Below are 20,602 nucleotides of genomic sequence, written 5' to 3' on the forward strand. Positions count from 1 at the left end.
AAATAGACAAACGAATGGAAACACATGAACGATGAACCAATGGCTGAGAGGTCACCAACTGGATCAGGCCCTCTGAGTGGGTGAGACAGTTGATTGGCCTGATCTGTTTGGGAGGCATCCAGGCAATGGGACCGGGTCCTGTGCTCATTGCATGAGTCGGCTGTTTGAAACCTGGGGCCCATGCAGGGTCGCTTGGCTCAGCCTGGGAGGAGGGGACTGGACCTACCTGGACTGAGTCTACCAGGTTGATCTCAGTCTGCGGGGAAGGCTTTGCCCTGGAGGAGATGGGAATGGGGGGCGGGCTGGGGGGGAAGGTGAGGGGGGCGGGAGGGGGGAGAACAAGGGAATCCGTGGCTGATATGTAGAACTGAATTGTATTGCAAAATAAAAATTAAAAAAAAATTACATCACATTACCATCTTTAAAAAAAAAACATGCACGAGGAACCAAGGGCTTGATTCTCTGTAGTTTTCTTATTTAAATGACATATTATCAGCTAGCTGACTGCAAAGTGGAGGGTGAACCTCAGCTCAGCCAAGAGCTACGTGATGTGGATGAGAACAGATCCTCCAAGCTGAGACATTTTGCTGAACAAAGTAGCCTGAGTCCTCAACCGCAATGGTTTGCAATTCTGTTTCCAGAGTGCAAAGTTGGTTATTTTTTGTTGACTTCCTGTGGATGTCTTTTCAAGCTTCCTCATGGGCCACTTGTGTGAATTCAGGTGTGTGGCGGCACCCCACTTCACACCACCTGCTCCTCTCTCCACTTTGAAGTAAAAGCCCGAGGAGAATGGCGTTCCTTTCTGTTATTCAATATTCTTGTTGGAGGGCTATGCTCCTCGTGCTTCCCATGGAGGCTACTTACCTTCTTTGTTTGCCATAGAAATGACAGCTTTTGGGTGGGCAGCAGGGTAGAGGAAGACGTGCTTTCTCTTGGACTTTCGGAGGCTGTTCCGTCTCCTGGGGCGGAACCAATGTTTCACGGTTCTGTGGCTTCTGACTTCTGGGCATCAGCCATTTTGATGGAAGCTCATTATCCCAGGAAGAGAGTCAGCAGTGACACGTCAAATTGTAGGCAGTGTGGTATTAGAGTCACAGTGCATACTGACTATAGACTTGGGGATGGCTTAATTTCACTTCTACTTTAAATATGAAGACCATTAATTAAGATTGTGTGGCGGGATTTACCAAACCCTTAGGGAAGAAAAGCTATTTAATGATTTTTGTTTTCTTGCTGCTGCTGCTGCTGCTGCTGATTCGCAGGCTAGGATTTGTATAATTAATTGGCTCCTGGTGGAATATCTCTTCTGTCTCTTCTGCACTCACCATTCTCAGGGTAAAGTTAGTATTTAAAAGAATTAAGACTTTTCACGTTGTAAATGCTCAGTAATTACCTGGTGAGTTAATTATGTAAAAGTGGGTTCCAGGATAACCAAAATACAACATATAGCTGATGAACTATTTATTATGTCTCTGATAGAGTGGCATTCAGAAACGTGCTGTAGCATGGATGAATCTTGAAGACACTGTGGAAGTGAAACAATCTAGGCATAAAAAGCAGGGTTCCATGGTTACAAAGTATCCCAAAGAGGCAAACTTGCAGCGATCATGTGGAGAATAGAACTCACCAGAGCTTCGGATGCAGGAATGGGGCTTAATGCTCAGTGGTTTCAGGGTTCCTGTTTGGAGTGATGGAAAGTTCTGGAAAGGGAAAGTAGCCATACTGCTCAACGTTAGAGGCTTTAAAATGGCTAATCATTACTTACTTATATACATACTTAGGTGCTTTCAAAACCTGATTCTGATGGAGGAAGGGTATAGGAAATATATACAAGTTGCAAAAATAAAAACTTTTTTTTTTTTAATTACTTAGGTGTTTATTACCTGAGTTTCCAGACCTGCTTGTGGGCAGTTTTTCTGTGGATTTACCCATGTAGTACAGAAGACTCTTTCATGTCAAACTCTGGCCAGGATGACAGACTCAGACAGTTGTAGTACAATTCCTTCCTAACTTGGGAGAAATCATACTATCTATGGAGAATATTACAAAACTTTGGAATCCCTTAATCCTTCTAGAAATAATAATTGTGTCCGTGGACCAAGCCAGATGGCCAGGTTGCTTCATGCTTGGTGCTTGGGCGGGTTTATTTTTCTGTGTGTACCCCTTGCTAAATCACGTAGTGACCTGAGCTTGCTGTCCTCTCTCCCATGAGGCATGTGGTATGTAAAGTTAACTCATTAAAAAAAAATAGACCACGTGTCAGTTAGGGTTCTTCAGAGAATCCTGTTTGTCAGTGCATAAAACAGAGAGAGAGATTTAGTTTAAATAATTTATGACAATAGGGCCTGGCAAATGTGAAGTTTGGAGAGTAGGCCAGTGGGCTGGAGATCTGGGGAAGAGCTGTTGTTAACGTGTTGAGCTTCACAGTAATTTAGAGGCAGAATTCCTTCTTGGGAGACCTTGGTCTTGTATGTTAGCATCTCCTTGATTGAAGGGGCCCACCGTGATGAAAGGTGATCCACTGATTCAAATGTTAACACATCTTAAAAAAAAAAAACAAAAAAAAAACAATTTCACTGCAACATCTAGACTGATGTTTAACCATGGGCCCCCGATACCCTCAGCCAAACTGACTACAAAACTAACTCAGAGACAGGGATGTGCCAATAAGAGAATCATCTTTAAATCAGGGGATTTGTTGTCTTTTTCTATTTGCTTATTTGAGTGCATGTAGAGGAAGATTCCAGTTCCCTCCCACCTCCTCATCTAGGGTCAAGTCTCACGTTGTCATTATTTCATCAGCTGGGTAGGGCTGTCTTCCAAACCAAGGTGGGTTAAATGGCAGAGTCTTCATTGTGGATGTGTTGAAGGTGGGAATGTGTAGATGCAACAGCCTGCCAAACAGGCTGGTGTGAGCCCATGCCATGGTGAGTTCTGCCAGCCAGCCCTTTGGGAATCAGCCATTTTTGTGGAGGGATGTGATGGGGTGCATGATTTCACCATTATTGCATTCCCAATTAGCCAGTGCCCAGGTGTGTGTTAATAAGGGCTAGCTCACTCTCTGTTACACTAACCACCCCACCTTGACTTGATTCCAGGGATTTCATGCATTTGATTTGTTCGAGTCATTATGTGGTTGCTGTTCTATCCCGAAAGGTCTTCACACATCTGGAGACCTGCTTTTTTTTTGTTGTTGTTGTTGTTAGAAAACCTTCCAGTTGCTCAAGAATGTAATCGAGCAGTGGCGGCTCTGACTTTGTCCTTTCCTCTCTGGCAGGCTGTTTACTTCCTTGGATGCAGACCTGTTCACTACAGAGTAGAGCCTGGCTACCAGGTTGTCTTTCTTAAGGTAAGAACTTCGCCATCACAGACACCCCTGGGCTTCAGGCAGAAGCTCTGGCTTAGCCTCTTGAGCACCCACACAAACTCCTGCATGTCTCAGAACTCTGTTTTCTCCAGTCTGCCAGTTTTCTACCCCATCCTAGCCCGCTTCTGTTTCTGTTCTGTGGTTCCGGGACTTGGAATGCTAGTTTGGGCTTGTTGTAGTTTTGTTTAGTAAAGGAGGGAGTCTGTAAGCCCAGGGACTGCCTAGTGGATTAAAGGCTTCCCTGGTACTGCAGAAGTCACTTATTTGGTTAATTAAAAGAGAACTCACCTAAAGTGACCTTCATAGATCATTGGGTTCTATGTGGGGCAAGGAGTAATATTTATATATAGTCATATCACAGCTGAAAAAATACTCAGTGTGTATGAATACTAATTATTGAATGTTTTGGAATTCTCAGATGTTTAAATGTTAAGGCTTAGGAAACACATACTGACCCCAAACGGGATGAGAGTGTTATTCTAACGAAGAATCGATAGGCGTAAATGTGAGCATATTTCAAGCTCTGTGTTTACTGACCATGTCGTTCACTCAGCTTTCATATGTTTGGTTTTTAATGTGGTGCTTAACACAGAGACTGCCCAGATAGGTTGCTAGCCCTGACCTCCATTATCCCAGGTGGAGAGATCAAAGCGGAGGGCTGATTTACTGAGGTCAGGCTGCACATGCCACTCAATGCCCTTTTGTGGCTATGAGGAGTAAGCCTATGCTTCCTAGTTATTGCTCCCTGGCTGTCAGTAATGCCAGCCCCTAGCCCCGAGGCCTCTGCCTTACAAACAGACCTCCCACCTTGTGTTTGATGGGTGGAAGGGAGGAAGACAAGCACCCAGAGGAAGTTGTCTGAGATCAGGAAGTGATTGGGCCCTGGCCATGTTTACATTCCTTTTCTTGTCCAGAGAGCAGATTGAATTATTAGCATCAGTGTTTGTTAATGATAATTATACGTTATACATTTCAAGTACAAAGCAGGATTCTGTAAAATATCAGGTAGGATGCCTTTCTCTTCGCCTTTCTGGATAAATGACATTGTACTGCTCTAATTAGGATCAGGAAAACAAGCAAGAGTCGGTATACTATCATCAGATTTCCCCAGGATAAGAGAGAGGGTGGTGCGTGAACTGTTACTTCAGTTTAACAGTGTGTTGCTAGGTGTCCTCCAAATGTGAAGATCAGAGAGTTGAAGGTCCAGCTACGAGACATGGAGGTGGAGAGCCATCTTTCAAGGCAAAGAAAGTTTCTTTTAACAGTGTTAACCGCAGTTATGGGACCACCATTAACCACGGTGGTCACAATGAGCACAAGGTGATAAACAAACCCATAACTCTGATATTAACCATCATCGCCATCACTACAGCTAACATTATTGGCTTTTACTTCCTTAGGTACCAGACTAAGGTTTTATATGCGTGATCTCTTATAATCATCATGGCATTCCTGGCAGGAAGATTCTATTAATATCTATATTTCATAGATAAGAACATTGAGTTACTCAAAGTTAGCCAAGCCCCAAAGTGTCAGAAGTGGAAAGTAGCCTGCAGAACACACCAGGACAGGGCCAGCCTAGTATAGACACTTGTGGACGGCTCATTGGATTGCACTCTTACCTCCCTGCCTTGCAGAATGTCCCCTACCTACCACTTACCATTGGTACTTTATCTCTTCCACACTGGGGAATTTTAATTATGTACATATAAGAAATTTTCAGTCATTTTGACCAGCAGAGAACAGAAGCTATGTGGGACTGCTTACTTTCTTGGTACCACATATCTAGATCATAGCGATTGCATGGATATTTATGACCTGCTCCCTAGACTATCACCTGGTGATACTCACTTTGCATTGGTTTGCACATATTCTGAACATGTCTGCCCACCTCACTAAGACCCATGGAATAAAAAACTTCTATTGGAGCTAGATATAGGTCTGTCTGGCCCTACATTCTGTCATGGCTTACAAGGAACTAAATTTGGTTTCCATCATGTCTTTTTTCAGAGATCTACCTTGGAAAGTTTGTCTCCTTTGCACCCTGTCTGATCACTAACTGGCCTTAGCTTTTCTCAAGTCAATGTGCTGACTTGGGTGTCCTCATTGGCCCTAGGCAGGTGGGATGAGAGCTTGGGAGACTGGAAAACCTGTTGGCAGACAGGTGTCCTGGTTTTGTGTGTGTCTACTTGTGTTAGAAATACCATTGATGATAAAGCCTCATTTGAGCAGGACTATCATCAGTTATCTGTTGATTAATAAACTACCCCATGCTTGTGGCTTAAAACAACAACCATTTTATTTGCTGTGGTTCTATGGGTTTGCAGCTGGGGCTAGACCCAGCTGCGTGGTCCTTCCGCTAGTGTCAGGTGGGTCACCCTTGCCATTGTACTGAATTGGTACCCGGAAGATGGGGTTTAGGATAGGCCTCTGTAAGTTCCTTCTACCTGTGACCACTTTTTCCTGAGTTTTTACATGAGTCTGATCATGTAAGAACATGAAATAGATATTACAAATCAAAGTTACAGGCAGTTACAAAGTTACAAAATCACAAAGAAATTCATTTCAAAACAATCCTTTGGAATACATATAACTTTCCATTTATTAAAAATGAAAGCATATTTGCATACTGGTGAGATGAGATGTTTTTATTTGTCAAACACAATAAAATCCAAAGCCATATTAATTTGATATTTGCATGCTAAGGATGACAGTAGGAAAATATTAAGCCTTTGTTTTCTGTAATTAAATTGTTGTGTTTCTTTGTTCATTTTGAGTCAGGGTCTCCTGTAGCTCAGGCAGGCCTCAACCTTGTTATATTATTGAGGATAACCTCAAACTCCTGATCCTGCTTCCATTTCCCAAGGGATGTGATTACAGGCATGTTCGACCATGCCCAACTTAAATCAGTATGTTTCAGTAAGAGCAGAAAACTTTTTATGTACACTAAAAACACTGCCATTCATAACATACACTAGTCAAGTCGGAGTCAGCGTGTTTCAGTATTCAGTGGTGTTTTGTGGCCTGACAACAGGCTCCGTACAAACTGCACATGATGTATGTTCAGAACCAAAGCTGCAGTGAATTTGGAGGCAGCCCGGGCGAGCACTTGCTACCAGGGGGTCACTATGTGTGTATGAGTTTTCATTAAGTTTTGGTCCTTGAGTGTTCAGAAACCTTTTACCATTGCTCCATTGTTTGCAATCTCACATCAAGTTACGTGGCCCCATGTCCCACAGTTTAAAGCTGATAGGGGACTTATCTGGGATGACCCATGCTATCAGTAGACTCTCCTAGGTTCTGTCACATGACAAACCTGTCCAGAAAGCAAAAGCAGACAGTGCAACCTGCAGGCTTAGACTCAAAAACTGCTCAGCCTCACTTCTGCCTCATTTTATTGTCCAGAGAGTATTTGGGTAGGCCCAGTTCAAGGGAAGGGGCTGGAAATAGACACTACCTCTTCTTGATGCTAGCTACAAATTATCAATAGCCATTTAAAATACATGAAGAGACTCTTAGCTTTGCTAATCAAAGCAACCTGAAATTGGCTTAAAAGCATTTATCTTTTTGTTTTTTGAGACAGGGCTTCTCTGTATAACAAGTCCTGGCTGTCCTGGAACTCTCTTTGTAGACCAGGCTGACCTCAAACTCACAAAGGTCCACCTGCCTCTGCCTCCCGAGTGCTGGGATTAAAGCATGTGTCACCACCGCCCAGCAAAAGCATTTATCTTTACATAATCCTTGAATAAGATGATCTTGGCCAATCAATGAGAGGAAGATGTGGAAAACAGAGGTCTTCAGCAATGTGTCTGTGCATACGGTAATGAAGACACTGATCATCACCACCACCACCAGTAACATTGCCAGAGTTAGGGCACAACCTGTTCTCCAGTGGAGTCAAAAAAGCAAGCTGTGGCCATTCATCTTCTCAAGGCAATTAACAGAGCCAAAGAAATTGTGAACAGCAGAGAAAGGAAATGTATTCAGTTTGGCCATATTGGGAAGAGGGACAGATTCAGGGACACCTAAAATCCCTTCTCAAAATGCAGATAAAATCAACCAGAAGGCAAAAGATGTGCATGGTTAAGCAGTCCTGGTCAAGGATCCCGGCACAGATCCATCATTATCTCAGCTCTGGACTTCCCTCCAAGGTGGTCTAAGTTGTCAGCACCATGTAAAATCCCTTCCCTGTTCCTGGGGACACCCTAACCTCCCTCCAACGCTTTTCTTCTCTCACTGGGGAAATTCTAATTCACAGGGGTACCTGTTTCACCAGCCCAGCAGACCAGATAGAGAGACACAAATGTCTCTTTAAAAATGTCCTCATACCTTCCTGGATGCTGGTTGCAATAACATTGTTCTTACCGTATGCCACCCCAGTTTGAAGTCTTTTACATATCACAACTCATTTCATCATTATAAAATATTTGAAGAGTTATAGATTTTATTCCCATTTTAAACTGGGAAAAGAAAGAGACATTTAGTGGCTTCCCTTATAGCCACTAAGTGGCAGAAGTCGGAGGCTACCCAAAGTGGCCAGGCTCCAGAGACCAGGCATGAGCCCTAGCTGTCTCTCTGGTTAATGGAAAGCAAATCTTCCTGAGTTTTAGTAAAGCTTTCTTGGATCGTGTTTGGTTTTGTTTTGTTTTTCCCAGAGACAGTGGGATTGGCTATTTGGTGAGATTGCTAAATCTTTCTGGGCACACCCTTGTGGCCTCAAATAGGTTGAGGCACACGAGAAGAGTAGAGATCGTAAAGGTGTCTATGTCCCATAGAACCGAAAGCGATTCTTTGGGTCCCGCCAGTGTCTCTCGGAATATGGGTGTTCAGTGTAGGGCCATTCTTGTCTTGCTAGGGAAGCATTTGAAGAATGAGAGTGCTTAAGGACAACCCCCACAGGCTTTCCAGTAGTCTCTTACTTTTAGCTTATGCTCCTCAGACTTGGCCCAAAAGAAAATGTTGTGTTTATTTAGCATTTTGTTTAAAGACTATCCTGGGGAAAGAGAAGGATGCTGATAGCCCTTTTTATACACTATTTGTGGAAATTAATTCTCCAGATAGTATAGGTGGTTTAATGGAGAAAAACAGCATATCCGTCATTTCTGAGGTCATTTTTGCAGCCTTAAAAGTAGCCATTGTACATTTCTTTTTTTCTTTTTTTTTTCTTTTTCTTTTTTTTGGTTTTTTGAGACAGGGTTTCTCTGTGTAGCTTTGCGCCTTTCCTGGAACTCACTTGGTAGCCCAGGCTGGCCTCGAACTCACAGAGATCCGCCTGCCTCTGCCTCCCAAGTGCTGGGATTAAAGGCATGCGCCACCACCGCCCGGCCCATTGTACATTTCTTAGCAACTGACCTCCAGCCACATCCTCACTTTGAGGAGGATAGAATATTCTTGGCAGCCAGGATCAGACTTGTGGCTCAGGGTGGTCTTGTCTCACTTTGCCTGTAGCGCCAGAGTTTGGGGAGAGCCCACCGGTCTAAGGCTCAATGGAAGTCACTCTACCAGCCAGGCTTCTGTCTCCCTCAGATCCCTCTGTGGTGTTTTGACTATTTAGCTAGCCTCTTGCTCTTATCCTGGTCACACTGACTTGGGCTAGCATCAGTGGCTGGTGCCTGTGGCTGGAAGGTACTTGCTATAACCTCTGCATACGTCAGAACTTGCGTGTTTCTACACATAGCCCTTTGAACTAGAATATACTGGAGGACAGGCAAGTGGACATGCACAGCACCACACAAAACAAGACAACACAGGCAAGATCTAGGGAGGCCGTTCTGCTTCTGGCTCACCCCTTCCCCTAACTCTCCCTCCCTCCAGGAACTGCTCCAGAGGACAGACAGCTCTCTTGATGGTCACACAGGAAATCCTAAAGATGTTTTCCTCATGCCAGTGGAAACTCTGCCATCCTCGTCTTTGCTGTCAGCTAATCTTCAGAGTATATAATCCCTTCCTGCATTAAGTAATCCTTCCTCGTGGACACTTGCTTCTTTTTCCTCCCCTTTCCAAAGCACTGGAACAGTGTGCCTCCAGCGTAGACACTGAAAGCAGCCAGGCAGGTCGTCACCACAGGACTTAAGCTGCCACTTCCAAACTGTGTTTTAATGTTGCCGTTGCAGCTGCCGGTTCGACAGAATGGCCCAGGATGGGCCACAGGCCGGAAGCGGCGGCGGCATCTTCTTTAGAGCCTCTGGTGCTGTTAGGGCCTCTCTAACCCCTGCTAGAAACCGAACTGCTTCCTGGACTGCCTTAGCTTCCTCCTGTTTGGCTAGGCGGCAGTCCCTGCATCTCAGCTGTGTTCAGAACTCACCTGTTGGTTCATGCTTTTGCCTTTGGTTTTTTCTAACACTGCCGGTTCTGCAGGGGCAAGGTTCTTGTTAAGTAATGTGAGTGACATAAATGTGTCTAAGACGCTGAGGAGAAGGATGTGAGTGGGCATGTACGTGGTACGTGGGTATGTGTATGGAGGGAAGGCAGGTGAGACACCCCCCAGCCTTCTGGGTCAGTGAATGAACAGGCATGCTTTAGTAGGCTTAGAAAATTGTGGTTCACCACAGCGTGCCCATTGGATACATGAGAAAGTCCTCAAGTCGTCTGAAGGGGCTTTACTAGTCTAATCCCTGTAGAGGATGCTCCAGGCACAGCTTTTCCTTGATGTCACGGCAACGTGACTCACCCTGGGATTGCTATGTTTAATTAGTCCCCTTTCTGGTTGATTTTATGACCAAGGTTGTAGGAAAAGAGTACTTTGGAGTTTTTGGAGTCTCCCCGCTCCCAAGTCAAAGTCATTGCTCAATAATAAACAGAAAGGGTATTAGAGGAAGAAAAGAGCAGAGAATTTTGCTTAAGGCTGGGGCTTGGCACAGATCACTAAGCTGGGGAGGGCTCTGAGTGGTTAGATTGCAAATCAACACATCTGTACATCATCCATCGGTCAGGTTCTGACCCATAGTCGCAGCCACTTTAACCACCTGCTTATCATCCTCAGAGACTCTCTTTTCAGAGATTGTCACCAAGAGTCCAAGCACAGCACAGCATTCTAAATGTACCCTCAAGCTGCTCTTGACATCCATCCCCAGGGAGTCTGAAATAGAGACGGAAGTTTCTCATGTAAGCATGACAAGCCTATGCTTGAGCTGTCTATTCCCATGATCACTCTCCGTATTTAACTCATAAGCACTGAACTTTTGTCTAATTATTAGTTCTGCTCCCTTCTCGCTCTGTTCTCTGGAAAGGGGAGAGGCTGTTAGTCCTCAGCAGCAGATCTTTGCACTCTCCCAGCACAGCACCACTAGAGAGGGATGAAGAGTGGATATGTTTGGAAGACAGGTAGGTGACCTGTGGCCAAGCACCTGCTGGTGGCCACCCCTTCCTTCTCTCCTGAGGTTTGCTTTGGAACCTTAGACATTCACACAGGATCACCAGCATCATCCTGTGAGCCTGTTGGGTGTTGTCCACCCCATAGGAATGTGAGGTAGCGTGCAGATTTCCTTGTCAGCTCCTAAGGCAGTGGATTTTCTGTATTTTGGGAACCCTTTATTTGCAATTAAACTGCAGTTCAATATATTTCTCCCCAAAGAATAATTTCTAGTTCTAAAAATAATTTCTCATAAGAAATTAGAATAATGCCACAAGGAGAATTGTGAGGGTGAGGAGACACAAGGCATCAGGGAATCTCTAAGGTATTCCCTGACCTGCTCTTGTTCTGACTCGGAAAGGGGCAAGGTTCGTTTCACGGTTGCCAAGTCGTAAAACTATACTGCCAGATTTGAAGCTTTTATTTTCTCTCATCCACTTACTTGTTTACTCAGTTTCAATAAGACGTTGTGTTAGCTTTATACAAAGGATTCCTGAAATAACGGAGGCAGTGAGAGCGCAGAAAGCTAGAGTGTGTTCTTACGGCTTTCTCTCCACCAGTGCGACAGACGTTCCCTCTGCTGGGTCTCACCTATCTGCTGTCCATCTCTGTTATCACTCGAGGCCCCAAGGAGGGTTCTGCAAAGGCTTTCTTTGAATTGTGAGCTGAGCTGCACATTTTAAATACGGAGGTTTAAGCTGTTAGAGAAGAAAGTGACATTGATTTATTTGTTCAGTTCTTGGCTGGCCTGAGAAACTTGTCCTGTCAGGTAATGAACAACAGCTCTTATCCTAACGAGTGACTTCAAGAGAACATTACTCATCTGCTCATTACTGTTCCCCTGAGTCATCCAGGATGCAGTATGGGCTTCTACTGAATAGGAATATTCAGACAATGGGCATGTAGAGTCAAAGTTCCTGTTGATTACTATAAACTGCATATGTATCTGGAATATGGAGCTGTGGCTCATCCTGGAAAGATACTCCTGAAGTCCAGTCTTCAGCCGTGTGCCTATTTGAGAAATTGTATTGGCCAGTATGGTCAAAAGGGGCCATGTGAATGACCATTGTACAACCACAAGGGGCACCCGGCCTCTCTAGCCTGCCTGGGATTGCTCCCAAGAATCCAGGGACAGCTGTTAGCATGGAAGGTGCCAGTGAGGGTAGGGGGGACACCTCTTATCTGTGTGCTTAGTATTGTTGTGCACTTACTGGAGAAGCCAGTGGGGATCTTGGGAAACCCCTTTAAGACTTATGACAGTGTTAACAGGGCTGTCACAGTTGTCATGTGCCATCATGGTGGTGTACTACTGAAAGGTAGCCAAGGTAATTTCAATTTTATAAATGCCACCTGTCTTCTGTCATGTCCCTGCTCTGTGCTATCCTTAGGTCTTTCTGTGTATACTACAAATGGAAAAATTGAGACTAAACTATCCGACTTCTAGTTCGGATGTCTTTATAGTTATATAGATCAATATTGATTGGCATGTGTGTTCAGTTCATTTCAAAGCTCAATCCATTTGGAAAGTCCTAATATTTATAGTCACCACAGACCAGAGAAGTGTAGTTTTGATCGGGAGCTGTATTTGCGACTCAGTTGAGCCATTATGTGTCTGTAGGACAGCTCAGTGTTTAAAGCATAAAGACTACATTCAAGGAGGATGCTGGATGCAAGCTTGTGGGTTAATGGAAATCCTACCTCTTCTGCAAATTCTTACCTAATCCTTCTTGGGTTTAAATAAAACCCACAGTTGCTATTATAACAGCTACCCTGTCACCCTTCTCTACCTCCAGGCACTTGAAATACATCGCTAAACAACAGCAGAATTAATCCAAGGCCCTTTAGACAGTAGAATGAGCACCTTGGGGCAGAAGCCTGTCTCCATCTTCAATTCCAAAGGAAAAATAAATGTTTTATAGAAAGTATGATGGAGTCATTAGTAGCTGTGAAAATAGAGGAAGTTGTAATCCAGAAGGCCTGGTGATTGGCAGCCTGTCCTACAGGGTCAGTGAAATAAGAATCCGGTCACTGCAGAAACAGCTACCCTGGAGATGGTGAGTCAGGGCCTGGGAGACAATAATGTGTGCCCTGCAGCGGGTTCATTTTTACCACTGCCCGTGATTCCCGTGTTGAAATAGGAAGGCTCAGCCCAGAAAAATGCTAAGGAAACAAAACCAACTCTTTTATTACTCTTACAACATTTATAGCCAAGTCCTATTCGATGCTCTTATCCTTGGGGCATTCTGACAGTCATTTTAATGATTTATTTTCTTTTTCACCACCAGAAGACAAATAAAATATTTTATCACCTTTTGGGCAGACTTGATGTCTTTCTCCTCACTTCATCACTTCCTAGGATATAAAACTTCCCTTACCTTTCAGTTTTTATAACTCACGGATAGAGATTCTGTTGGTTTCAGTCCTTACGTGGTGCTGTTGTTGTTTTTAACATGACTTTTTTCCTTCTTGGTCCTCTACCCCAGTCTTCTTCTGCTTTGTGTTGTTTCTGTTTGTGAGCGTGGTGATTGAGAGCTGGGGAAGATGGGAGAAGAGGGTTAAGAAAGGCTCCGTGTGTGCAGTAATACATGGATGGCAGAAAGATGCTTTGAGTTAGAAAAAGCATTTTCAGTTCAATTGTCCACTCTTTAGAGATATAATAGGTATATTTTCTTAAGTTTGGGGTAATTGGTGCCGAAGTTGTGTTGGTGGAAGAATAAAATGCCCACTACTAGGATTCTCCGTGTGGTTTCTCTGCTGGGATCTATAAGGGGACCCAGTGATTTGTGGGGGCCTCCAGCACTGTTCTCAGTTGCATGTCTTCAAAGCTCCCCGCCCCACAGCCCCCAAGCTCACGTTCCTTCCCTCTGCTTTCTTGGCTCAGCTCTGTCTCATTGTACATACGCCTCCTTATGTTAAGATTCCAACATCAGGCGTTTCCTCCAGACCAGCGGCCGGAAACCAGAAACAGATCCTGAACACAGGTACTGATTTGTGAAGGAGACCTTGTCTGTTAGGATCTCAAGGCTGAGTTCATGTGGCACGTCACTTATCAAATTCAACAGTATAATCTGGATATCTGGTTTTTCAGGTCTCTGAATTAGATCTAGATGGTCTGGGATTCTTGGATAGCTGGTCAGACATTATTTCTGAGTGTGACTTGAGAGTGTTTGTAATTTGGTGGCTGCCCCTCCCCAAGATGAGCATCATCCCTCCCACTGAAGGTCTGAGTGAAACAGAAGGTAATGGAAAGCTGGGTTTGTCCTTCCTCTGCTTGGCTGAGGTAAGACATCATCTTCTAGCCTCGGTGACCCTTGTGTTAAGGGGCTTTAGGCTCAGACTGGGATTTACACCACCAGCCATGGGCTGTTGGGCCTTTGGACTACACAACCAGATTTTCAGGTCTCCATCTTGAAGATGTGTACAGAATCCGTCTCCTGTGTGTGTGTGTAATCAGTTCCGTTCCTCTAGAGACCCTGACTAAGATATTCATGAGAACAATTGTGCTTCATGGAGACGTTCTAATCTAAAGATGAGGCTCATTTGTGCATCACTTTCTTTGTGAGACAATGCTGTTGCTGGATGTTAAAAAGGCATGGTGTTTGCCAATTAGCCAAACGTTCATCTAAACTAATTTCTGTCTAGTGATGCCGTGGCTGTCCTGAGCTTCCTTGTTTTTTTATTTGAACCAAAGTATGTAACTTCACATTTAGCCTGGTGTTGAATTCAGCTTGATGCCAAGCCTTCCTTTTAGATCTTGATTTCTGTGTGCAATACACTGGCTGCCCTTCCTGGCATGATGCCATCATTGGGCTGATAAGAAGTCTTCTTATCGTGACTCAAGGAGTCTATAAAAATGTTAAACAGAATAAATAAAGATGAGGTTCTACAACTTGTGCTGAGCAGTTAGTGTTGAGGCTTGTCTGTTACAAAACATTATTTGCCAGCTCACAATTTGCCGCTCCTTCCCCAAAGATGCTAATGTTATGGAGTGCCCTGTTAAAACCCAGGTCCTGTGAAACACTGCCCTGAAGTGATAGCTTGGAACTATGTGTTAATGGAAAGGCAATTTGTCAGGCAATATTTTACTTTAATTTGCTGTCTTATACCTCATTACTCTCTTCTTCCTTTGTGTTTGTTCACAAACCAACCATTTCCTAACATGCACTTTCATTTATTAATCCAGAAAAATATTGGTTTGAGAATCTTCAGTATCCTCCATAGTACTCAATATATAAGACATGGTGCTTTCCTTCAAAGCATTAGAGTCAAGAGAAAGGAAAAGATTTACAGTCATATATGTTGGAAATATATACAAGCATGTATTTGTGTGGGGTAGATAATAAATTTGGAGTTTTAGAAATACTATAGTAAATATAAGGCCTAGTAAATCTATGTGAGAACAAGCAGCTGCCTAGCCATCTCAAAGATTAGGACAGAAATGGTAGCTCTTTTCATTACAGAGTTAAGGACTCAGTCATTAGTCTTGGGAAAGGGGAAAAAGGCATTTGAAGAAAGGAATGAAGCCTTCTTTGGTCAGCTACCTTGAGGCGGGATTCTAGACTTGACCTGATTCTGTGACTTGTGTCTTGTACTTGGTCACATTATTTGCCAACCCTCTTGCCCCATTCTCAACCATCCGTAGACCTCCAAACCATGTTTGGTTTACCACTTTGGTGATGTAGTCTAGGTCATAGGGGTTTGCAGGCAGATCATAGGACCTGTCTGGTGGTTACCTACATCCTGACATGACAGCTACCCCATGGATTGAACATAAAGCGATGGTACAATGACCATAAAACACCTTATAGGTAGCCATGTAGGATGCTCATGTAACATATTTTGAAATTAGAGAAGCATTATCTGCAGTAAATACACTTAGAAAATACCTTCCCCATTATACCACCACTCACCGCTACAGGTGACATCCAGCCATCCTTCACCTTGAATGTCTTGTGGCTTTCATCGTGGGGGAGTTGTCTGTGCAGATTTGAAGTGGACCATTATTGGTGAAATTATTAAGGCCACTCCACGTAATTAAAAGGGAGGTTTATTTTGTAGGGTAACTTACAAGTGAAGGGATAGGTTGCAGGGTCTGGGAAAGGTGTAGCGCAATCCAGCAGTGTTCTCTGGAGAACTCTGCTTGGTCTACCTTTAGCGTCCTGGGTCCAGGAACCAAGAGAGCTGGCCCATCCAGACCTTGGGTCTTCAGGGGCCTCTCTCAGCCTGCCTTGTAGGCGTGACAGTTACCAAAGCCTCAATGGGGGTTGGAACTTCCAGATCAAAGCTGGAACGGCTACCCACTACAGACCATAACAGCTGCATGTGGGTTTTGTACAGCATGAACGATGGTGTTTAAGTTACTACCAGAGGCACAGTGTGTTCCGTAGTTGCAGGTGGAATTCTCAGCAGTGGTCTGGAGAGAAACGGCCTCAAAACCTGTAAGCCGAGTGAGTCTGACCAATGAATGTCACAGCAAGAGAGCAAACCTGGACACCCCATTGCCACTGTCTTCAACCACATTCCCAACTACTTCTCTTTATTGGCGGGAAACACGTCCATTTTTTTCGTTGTTGGAACTCTGTTCTTATCAGCTAGGTAGCCAGCTGGCCAAGGTGCTCGCTCACAAAGATGCCTAGGATTCTGCTTCCAGTGTCCTGGCAGTAACAGGAGCTTTATTGTGTTTGCTTGCCCAAGGTCTTCCTCCATCTGGCCATTTCCTGCTGCCTGTTCCCCACTCCCTCTGTTTCTTTGGAGCCAGGGGTGTTGCTCTTTGTAAAGAAAGTGAATGTAAATGACCAGGGGCAGTAAAACCACAGGGTGCTTTGCCATGAGAGCCGCAAGATGGGAGGAGATGGGGCATGCTCTGTGAATAGGTTGCATGCTGGCCAGCTCTTCGTTATCCAGAGAGCTTCGGCGGGGGCTATGCAGAGCCTGTTCCTAGGGTTGATGGTGGCTCAGCTGAGTCCGCCACATCTAACGAAGAACTCAGACAGGGTCATCTTCTTCCACAGCCTGGCCTGTCTCCCTGATGCCAGAGTGTCCCTACAATTGAAAGGGGAAACCTTGGAGGAAAGCTAACATTTGTCCAGTGCTTACTATATACGAGGTATTGCGTAAAACACCTTGCCATTTTCTCCTTTTATTTTCACTGTCTTTTCATTTTCTTCTCACCAGAGACCTGGAGTGTAAAGATCATTGCACTGATGATAGAGGCGACTTTGAGACCCAAAGTACTTAACAGTTCCTAAATGATAACCAATCTTAAGTTCAGGATCTGAACGAGGTATTCCACACTCTACTTAAATTCAGAACACATTTGTCCTTATAGGAGCCTGCTGTGTTCAGTAAGGCTGGATATTTAATCCTCAGGCTTCCCTTCTCTTCCTCCATTAATGTTAGAACTTTAATATTAATTTTTTTTAAGCCACTACATTTCAAGGACAGTACCTCATCGTCCCTGGGCACTAGAGGCCAGTGCAAAATGAAGTAAAAGTGAGTTTCTCTCACTTTCCTCTGCCTTCCCCTGCTGGGAGGCTGAGCGGTGACCTGGCCCTACCTGCAGCCTGTTCACAGTGAGGAGGTCAGAATCAGAGACCTTTCTCCCCAGCAGTTCTAGACAGACACTGCCTCCTAACTCACCTGGTGTTTGAAATGTTAGTTTCCATTAAACATCAGAAATGCCCCCCCCCCCCCCCGTCCTAATACATTGTCAACCTGATCTTCTCAGCCTGGCGACTGTTTTACAGGCTCCTGGAAGCATGCTGCTCTTCTTTCTCAACCACGGTACGTTCCTGTGCTTATTCTAGCCAGTAGGTCTTCCCAATAAATCCATCAAAGGCTGGGCCGGTCTGCACAAAGCATGCCTCCCACCTTCCTTAGAGAACTGCAGTCCAGTCTTTAGAGCTTGCCTGGGTGGAAATTGCTTCTCTGTGTCAGGTGAAGCATGAAAGTGTACATCTGCCCATTCCATTCACGGATGGCTACTGCAGTGGTCGTGAGATTACCTATTGTTTCTTTGTCAGCTAATTAGTAGTTTTCCAAGTTTAGGAGCGAGGAAAAATAGCCTTAGCCTATACACAGTGATGTAAGAATCACTGACCTATGGCAAGTAGGGGATAGAAGTGCATGCTGGGAGTCCCGCTTTCCTGCCCACAGTGATGCTTAAGCGCCCGTTATTTGGGAAGAAGAGAAAAGGGCAGTCGGTGGATTGAGTTGCCAGGGTGGTGATCCAAGAGGCTTATGTTCTCCCCCACAATTGTGGGTCTGTGATGGAAGTCCGAAATCTCTGCAGTGACGCAGATATTTTCCCTCTCAGACCAAGTGCTCTCGTTTCAGTAGCTCTGGGCAGCTAGCTGCAGTACAGATAACTGCTGTGAAATCTGGATCTTTTATGTTGGTGAATTCCTTGTGAAGTCCAGAGAGCTGTGTGATTTATTAAGCAGATTTTATATTCCTAACAGGGAAGATTAAAAAGACAAGCTCTAATGCTAAGATCAGCGCATATGCCACTGAGGTAATTGTTTCTCCAGATTTCTAACTGGGATGTATTTCTGTTAGCAGGGTAGGCCAGTTCCTGATTTGTTATTTTTTAAAACCATACATTCTGGAGATCCAGGCATTAATCAGTTTGCAGAGAGCTGCCAATTCCTATCTTCCAGTCTCTTGCCACCAGTGAAATTGAAAACGAAGCCTCAGTCCCCTGCCTTTTCTCTTCTGAAAGCGGGGAGGGGTAGGCTCTCTCGCTGGGATGCAGCTCTTCCACACCATCAACTCCAACATCCCTTGCTTTCTCCAGCTTTTCTGCATTAACAGAAAACACTTCACTGGCTTCACAATTCTTTTCGTTACTGGCTAATTCACAAAGCGAGTAGGAAAATTTTCAGTGTGAGTTCAGACATAAACAGCTCCATCTTCAGTGGAAACTCGCTACAAAATTTTATCACCTTTATTTATTTTCCCTGACAATGAGAGCAGGGAAGGAGATATGTGTGCTGGGAAGTCTGGTGAGGCGGCAGCTTCTGGTTTGCCTAACTTTTCTCCAGAAGATTTAATCAGTGTGCCGTCAAGGAAGAAGGATGCTCTGGCTTCCTCAAGACGCTTTGTCTGAAATGATAAACACAGTTAAGGTGATGGCAGGCCCCGCATAAAAAGTGAGGGGAACTCTTGTTTATGATTGGAATACACAAAGACAGATTTACTAGGGTCTTTCTGACTTGCTTTTTATTTTTTCTCTCTCTCTCTAAACTTCCTGATTCAGCGGGTAGTGCTGTGGCCGGAACCATCATATATGCTGTTAGACATGAGAAACCAGCCAGGTTGAATGATTCCTCACTTCTAGGTGCTTCTGGGTAGCAATTCTTTAGTAACGGCAGGACTCCACACCTGCCTCACTTCTTCATCTCTCCCAAGAACATGCAGCCTTCCTCAAGATGGTTTTGGGTGGTGGTCTGGGTGTCTTTTATTTTGACATTGGTCTTAGTGTACAGGAGAACGCTAAAGGAAAAAGAAGAAACAAGAGTTGAAAAGTGAATACGTGTGAGAAATGACGAACTAAACTCCCTTCTTGTTAAAAGCAACCTTGGTTTATTTGCAGGCTCAGCTTGAAGCTCCTTCATCCTGCTCAGGGGCCTGCCTAGTGAGGGTGAAGGACGGCTGTCTTCATGTCTACGTATCTCTCTAGAGAGCATTTCTGCCAGAGACACAGAATGGGGACTTAGGAAAAGGAAACTGTCCCTGGGACTTCACCTTCATGAAATTCTTAGTTGCCCATTTAATGTGATCCAAAAGGTCCTTCAACTGGCCTCATTTGTCCTATGGTCTTGGACTGGATCTTGCACCTGTCTGGTCCTTCCCATTTGTGTGTGGCCAAGACTGGCTTAAAAATCATAAGTTTGCAAATGATTTAAGCTATTGAACCTTTGACCCAAGTGAACTATCCCAGAAAAAAGCCATTTCAGTCTTACCTCAGTGGAATTAAGGGGCCAAGAGTAACAGACTTTGTCAGAACCCCTTCATCTGTGGAGGTCTCCCTCTCCCAGCCACTATCGGGTGTTGGGGACAGGAAGCTGGTCTCAGCTGAGGCTTATGAGTGCAGTATTTCCCCCTAGTTCATGCAGAGTTCCTAGCAACAGGGTTCCTAATGAGTTTTAGGTCAGCCAGCCTCAGGTGGCTGTGAAGCGCGGATCACGTGCCCTCTTCTAATCCCCGTTCTAGGTAAGGAGCCTCTTAGCTTCACACTTGCTCCATGACCTCAGACGAGCAGAGAAGCTGACGGTGGGTTCTGTGTAGTGCACTTTCACTGGATTCCAGCCTCCTCATTGGTGTCCATTCCTGTCCCCTCACCTCCAGTCTCCACCCCCTGCTGCATGAATACCATGATGACTTGCTTTGGGTCAGTTCTGATCATGGGAGCCTCCTTTATTATTGTTTGAAAGACCAAAACTCAACTCCTGATTTTCCTCGCGGTAATTGAAGTGTTTTTTGTCAAACCCTCCTTTCATCCTGGTAGCACACAGCCTGATTTCACTGTCCTTCTTCCCCTGGTTTCCTCCTCTAAGCTTGTGGCCATGCTCTTCTCCCATCCCTTCTTACTCTTAGTACATGAACACACACACACACACACACACACACACACACACACACACACACACACACAGAGGCTTGAATGCATGCTTGATTGTTGCATAATGATTGCATCTATTTTGGGGGCACAGTGTGCTACTTGACTGTTTGTACACAGTGTATCAAGGCAGTCTTCCCAGCCGGTCACCACAAACCCAACCTTCCCTATTAGCTACCTTCAATAATGTTTTTTTGGTGACAACTATAATGACTGTGCCATTTGATGCAGCCTTAGGAGGCATTCCTCCTCCCTAGCTCCACTC

The 20,602-nt window shown here is 44.6% G+C and overlaps 1 protein-coding gene across 1 annotated transcript in view; it reads left to right on the forward strand.

The window, feature by feature from the left end:
* Positions 1-3,277: 3,277 nt before the first annotated feature.
* Positions 3,278-20,602, forward strand: part of Lypd6b (LY6/PLAUR domain containing 6B) — a 51,498-nt gene continuing 34,173 nt past the window's right edge. The window contains exon 1 of the mRNA XM_059259135.1: positions 3,278-3,349. The gene's annotated coding sequence lies outside the window, so the exon portion shown is untranslated. The remainder of the gene's footprint in view (positions 3,350-20,602) is intronic.

The sequence above is a fragment of the Peromyscus eremicus genome, chromosome 4, assembly GCF_949786415.1.
Source record: "Peromyscus eremicus chromosome 4, PerEre_H2_v1, whole genome shotgun sequence".
Taxonomy (NCBI): domain Eukaryota; kingdom Metazoa; phylum Chordata; class Mammalia; order Rodentia; family Cricetidae; genus Peromyscus; species Peromyscus eremicus.